A 6,606-nucleotide genomic window follows, 5' to 3' on the forward strand; every position below is an offset into this window, starting at 1 on the left:
TTAAAAAAAATAATAAAAAAATCCAGTTTTTAATGTTTAGATCTTTTTCTTGTTAGTGGTGTAACGAAGCTGTGATGTGATGTGTGAGCAAAATAACTGTTTTTTAAGTGTGTATTTGTATGAACTCCTTTTTTTTGTGTGTGTGTGTGTGTGTGTGTGTGTGTGTGTGTGTGTGTGTGTGTGTGTGTGTGTGTGTGTGTGTGTGTGTGTGTGAACTTCATCCTCTGTCTAAGTCACTCATCTCTAGAGGGATCCGAGGGAGGTTATGTGCAGTCAGGGGTTTGTGTGGATCCTGATTCAACATTTATTCCTCACCTACCGTTGAGTGTTGGATGGAGGTGGAGGTGGAGGAGGATAGGGGAATGGAGGTGGTGGTAGTGGTGATGGTGGGATGGGAAGGGCCTGATGCGCCACCAAGGACAGTGGCCTGCTTGGGGGACATACTTCTTTATATGCCCATATGAACAAGAGCAACTATGGAATGTAAAGAAGTATGTATCCCAGGTTGGGAAAAATTACAGCGATGATCAGAACGAAACTTTAAACGCAAACTTAACTGGAAACTCACTGGAAAAGATGTGTTTTATACCTACATGATAATCCAAGGTATTCAAGATGCACCGGTTCACGTAGATGTGCAGTGTGTGTGTATGTGTGTGTATGTGTGTATATGTGTGTATATGTGTGTGTGTGCCCTGATGTGGCCCAGTTGAGTCCAGTCAGCTTGGTGCTGCAGAGAGATGCATTCGGTAGAAAACTGTAGATGCAGCTGCAACTCCAGTCAGCACTTTCCACTTGCCCGCAATAGATTTTTTGGATATCTCTTTCACTCTGTTCTTTTTGAGTTTCTATGCGGAAAAAACGGACATATATATTTTCTGCTTCTCTAATGGCAACAATGTGAAGAACACCTTCCGCTTTCTTTGGAAAACTGTTTTTTCTTTCTTTTTTTTGTCTTTTATCAGACTTTTGGATTGGATAGTGTGAATTTAATAATGCACACACTACACTACACTACACACACGCACACACCACAGACAGACAGCAGTTTCCAGTAAATGGTGCAGTGATTAAATGCTTGCTAATGGATAGCATGGTCCGAGAGGATGGTCAGAAAGAGGAAGAGGCAGAGACCGGCTGTACGACTCTGGACTCAGACGCCTGTCTGCAGTCACACTGTCTAGGGTTTGGGATCAACTTGTTGGCGCTTCATTATTTAAGATTGCAGTCAAATGTGAAGTCAAAAAATATGGCCATTTGTAATCACCTATTTCACTGATTAGATCCTGTTCTGTGTGTTTCTTTCACCTCAACACTTGAGAGCGATGGGGAAGTTTACGTCTCGTGGCGTTTACGAGACGCTAAAAGACGGGAAAGTGTCAGGAAAAGAATGAGAAAATGACTAATGATGACTGTTGGGAGTCAAACCCACAATGTCAGGCGACATGATATCTGTCTCAGCCTGCTGAGCCAGCACAATGCAGAGGTGTCACTTTTTCAAAATTCTTTTTTCATTTTGACAAAACTCTGGTGTGTTAATGTTTAGCTCTGATTAAGCGTGCACACACGTGCGAGAACAAAGACTAATCCGGGTGTGGTTTGGGAGCAGGTATAACAATCGTGTCAGGGTTTAGTGTATGTTTTTTGGCCTACTTTGTATATAAATACTGTATGTGACCTAGTTAGGGTTTACCTGTCCCTGTTAAGTTGTTATTTGGGCCAGTTCCAGTGCAGTAATTTGGGCCTGATCAGGTCTACACCCCTGGGCGTTTTTGCCTGTGTGGGAGCTGCTGGACTGACAGGGATCTGCAGCTGGAATACATTCCCTGCCAATCTTATTGTAAGAGGTAAAAAAAAAAAAAAAAAAAAATGTTAACGGGACCATAAAGAAGAAGAAGTGCTTTGTGCCAAGAAGAATTGTTTAACACGGAAGCCAGTGTGTTTCAAAGCTAATTAACCATCGATGTGAGAGACAGTTCTAATCTTAAACAGCCGCACATGAAGAGGCCATTGAGATAAACTGGGTCCAAAAATGCATGAAACACACTTCAGCGGGGGACATATTCATAAAGCCCCCACCCCACCCGCCCCCTCAAACATTACGTGTGTTTGTGAGTAAGTACAAGTGTGTGATGAGTGTGTGTGCGAGTGTGTTTTTATGTTGGAGGGATTTATTGCAGTGATTTGTAAGAACCAGAGGGAAAGGTCGTTGTACTGTGGGAGAATTCAAAGATAGAAGGGCACAGTGCTGAGGGTGAGAGAGGTGGTGGGTGGGGGAGGGAGGGGGGTGGGGGGGCAGGCGGGTGGGTGACAAAAGGGAAACGAGAGAGCGGTGTAGACTGAAGTGGGATCGGAGCGGAGGGAGTTGTGGCGAGTGAGCGTGTGAGATGAGGCGAGGCGAAAGAGGCAGAGAGAGAGGGAGACTGGATTGATGATGGTGTTCAGGGCTCTGTGTGTGTGTGTGTGTGTGTGTGTGTGTGTGTGTGTGTATGTTCGGGGTGGGGTGCGAGGGGGGTGGGCGGGTATTGTTCTGTCACTTTGCCTGTGTCAGCAGGTGGAAGCTCTCATCAGGACATTAAATATGCAACAATGCTGACTGCGGCACCGTGCTGAGACAGCCAAAGCCGGACGACTGGGGGGCCCCACTAAAAGTAAACCAGCGGCACCGCTTTGCCTTGTTCAGCGCTAGACAACCATCCATCCATCCACACATACACACACACACACACACACACACACACACACACACACACACACACACACACACGCACACACGCCCTGAGACCTCCAAGCTTCTTCCCAGAGCTGCCCTGACCCTCTCTCCCTGATCTCCTTGGCTGTTCGGCTGGCTGGCTGGCTGGGTAGCCCCAGCCGGTGGAGCTTGCTGACTTACCAGCCGACTGACTGACTGCCTGGCTGGTTGACTGGTTCCGCCATCTGGGGAGTCCACACAAGGGCAAAGGGAAAGCTAGTAATCCACGGGCCCAGTGAGGGATTAGCGGTAGTTACATACAGATCAGTCATGTGGAACATTGACTGTAACGACCGAACAAATTTAATGCAAAAATCTACAGTACAGCTGACTGTACATATGTGAACATGAATCTGTCACCTACTGATAAAGCTCAATAGTCAATCAACCTCACTGCGTTCATGAGCGATTTTAGATTCAAAACAGCAAAGGCTGAATGCATCAAACTCTGTAGGTTCACAACTAAAACTCTCTCATCCTCAAAAGCTGTGTCGTTTACAAGCCTCTGTTTTATAAATCTCTATCTCTGGACCTGTATGGATTTCCACTCCCACAGTTCAGGCATAAATGGATGTAGATACAGCCGTAATCATATCTTTACACATGGATACCTCCGCCCCGCTCCGTTGCCCATTAGGCCTCCCAATGAAAAGAAGAAACACAATTTCACTGCAAATTTTTGTTGCGTCAGCGAAGGGCCAAAAGCATCTGTCCTTACATGCGATCACTGTGCGTGTAAGGACAGATGGGTTGTTTGCAGCAAGAGTAAATGTGACTGAACAGAAAAACTTAAACATTTTACACTTTTCTGGTGTTTTATTTTAATTCTTGATCTATCTATAATAAGATATACTTCTCTCTCAGGCTTCTCTTTTGAGCTCAAGCAACAACAGGTTGGTGAGACAATGACAGATTTAATGAGTCAAATAAAAATATGGTGATTTCAGGTAAACAGAGAAAAGAAATCCTGTAAGGTTGGATGGTGGGTCCAGGCTTGGGGGAAAACGGTGACTGCTTTGTTGTGACATCATAAAGTTTAGGAAGTCCTGACAGCTCATTTTAAGGCTCAGTTTCTGAATACAGGCTGTGTGCATTTCTCTGTGGACTGAGGCTTTGATACTTTCACAGTATTAATATAGAAGCTAGACCTGCTTTATAGTTTAAAAAAACCAACACACATGGAAATCTCACTGCGTACAATATGGGACCTTTTAATGTGCAGATTGTGTTTGCACTGATGATGAATTGAAATAAATAGGAAAATAAGATATTTGCTCGTTCAGTTTCGAGATGATGAGGAGTAATGGAAAAGGAAGTGGCTGAAAAATTAGGCCTTTAGTGTCTTAATGGCCTTTGGTTGTGACGGTTTTGTTGTGTGTGCACAAAACATAATCAGATCATGGATTAGTTTGTTTGCGCCCATGCGTACGTGTCTACCTGCTCTGTATGTGTGTGACAGAAAATAGAGAGAGAGAGAGAGAGAGAGACCATGTGGAGGAATGAGATTGTAAAGTCAGAATTTTATATCAAGTGTCAGTTTATTGCCAGGAATTTTTTTTTGTTCTCTTTTAATCATGTTTATAGTAAGTGTGCATCGGCAGCAGTCTGCGGAATATAATAGGGGTAAAGAGTAATGGAAGTTGAAACAGATGCGGTGGTGTGGTAATGTATATGTCGTCTCGCCCTGTTACAAGGACAAAGACGCAGCCTTTTATATCTCCTTCTATGTTTATGTCTCTGAAGTGAATCTCAGGAGGGGGGGTGTACATCGAAACCCCCCCTCCAAAGTAATTCCTCAAACAATAGATATACACACAAATTCCGTCACATGTGCCGGTGTAATGTAAATTAAATGTTTATACAGATACACAAACGGCAGTGTGTTGTTGCCAGCCGCAGTATTGATTTATCCTGCTGTTTATGTTCTTTTTTTTTTTTTCTAATATGTACACATTACATGGATATAATGTATCTGCGCTGAGAGAAGCGGCCCGCTGATTTGTTTCTCCTACTGTAGACGCAGCTTTTATTTGTAGCATCAGCCGACGAGCTGGAGCCAAAGTAAATGTGTAATTTCACAGTTTACACAGGCAAACTGCTCATGCACTCAGTCATTACAGAGGCGTGATAAAACAGACACCACCGAGCTTATTAGAGATGGAACATGTGCTGTACAGTAGATGTGTCACTGAAAATCACCGCAGACAAATTGTACTCTCAACAAAAAGAAAAAAAAGACAGATGACAACAGATGAAGAGAAAAAAAAGAAAAGATAAGGCGCTGATAATAAATGACTTCAGAAACCTAATGAATTACTCATAATTATGAGCCTTAAAAGTCAATTAGTTAATTGGCCCAGCGTTTTAATGTGAGAACGATGGCGCGTCAGTTCAAAGGGAAACTGGGAATCGATTGAGAAAACACACAGTATAATCAGAAACCAAATTACGATTTATCACTTAGCGATTGAGTTATATATTTTCTGAGTGGATCAGAGCTGAATCATCCTGCTGTAGACACACACACACATACACAATACACACACACACACACACACACACACACACACACACACACAGAGTGCGCCTCCAAAAAGCCGATCAGTCCCTACGCCGGGACAGGGATCAATGTTGAGGTAATTTGTTTCGATCAATTAAACAGACATCTGCTTGAATTAGACTCCAATAGACTGCAAAAGGCCCAACCCCTTCCCATCCGCCCCTGTGTGTATGCGTGTGTGTCATTGTGTGTGTTTGTGTGTGTGTGTTTTGTACAGCCACAAACAAATTGCTAAAAGGTGAACAATCTCACATTCCAACAGTGTGTAATTGATGATAACGGTTGTAGGACACCAGCTGGATTTGTAAATTATTACATCACTTTGCAGTTTATTTTCCCTCATTTTTCTACTATTACACATTTTGCCGAACACGTTTAGCTCCTAAAATGCGAAGCAGGGAGGAAAAGGAAAAACTTCACATCTGGAAGGAGCAACGCCACGGGCGACTTCAGCACTTGTTTATTGTTTATGATGCAGAGGAGGTAGAAACAGAAAAAAGGTGAAAGACAGTTGTATTAGCCCGAGTCTAATTTAATGGTTCCCACTAGTGTTCTCCGTACATCAAGTGATGTTGCTGACACCAGAACCTGTCCGTCGCTGTACAATATGAGGAGAGAGGGTCTGCTCCCTTCAAATGAACACGCAGGATAATTGTTATGCAGTGAAGCTGTGAAGCAGAGGGAAGTAATTAAAGGAACAAGGGCACTGTGATGGTGGTGGGCCGCATCCCCCTCCTCTACGTCCCCCACCGCTACTGTTTCCCCCCCTGCTCGCTGGAGATTACACAAACACACACACACACACACACATACACACATTTCCACATGCAGGTTCCGCCTAACATTGACACCCTCATAATTACTGCCAGGGTTTACAGTCATCCTAATATTCTAATTACACTCTGTCTGCGTTTATAAGGTCATAACATTTACAATTTTACGACACAGTAATTGTCAGTTGACCAAAAAATTAGAAAAAGGCATTTCCCCCTCTAATTGTTTCTTCTGACGACAACACACATTGTGCGCTATCACTCGCCCCAGAATAAACACCGACCCTTTAATTATTTTTTTTTTCATTTAGTTTAAATTTACTTTACTTTTGGAGTTATAGGATATACAGTATCTGTCTCTGTGCTTTCCGTAATGCAGCCCCCACCACAGAGCACATGCATCCATCTCCTGCAGTGTTTCTAAAATATATTGCCACGAGAGTCATCTCAGGGAAAATATAAAGCTGGGGTTTCAGTGATATATCTCATAAGGAGGTATAACTTGGAATATAATGCATTCC

The sequence above is a fragment of the Seriola aureovittata genome, chromosome 9, assembly GCF_021018895.1.
Source record: "Seriola aureovittata isolate HTS-2021-v1 ecotype China chromosome 9, ASM2101889v1, whole genome shotgun sequence".
NCBI classification, from domain to species: domain Eukaryota; kingdom Metazoa; phylum Chordata; class Actinopteri; order Carangiformes; family Carangidae; genus Seriola; species Seriola aureovittata.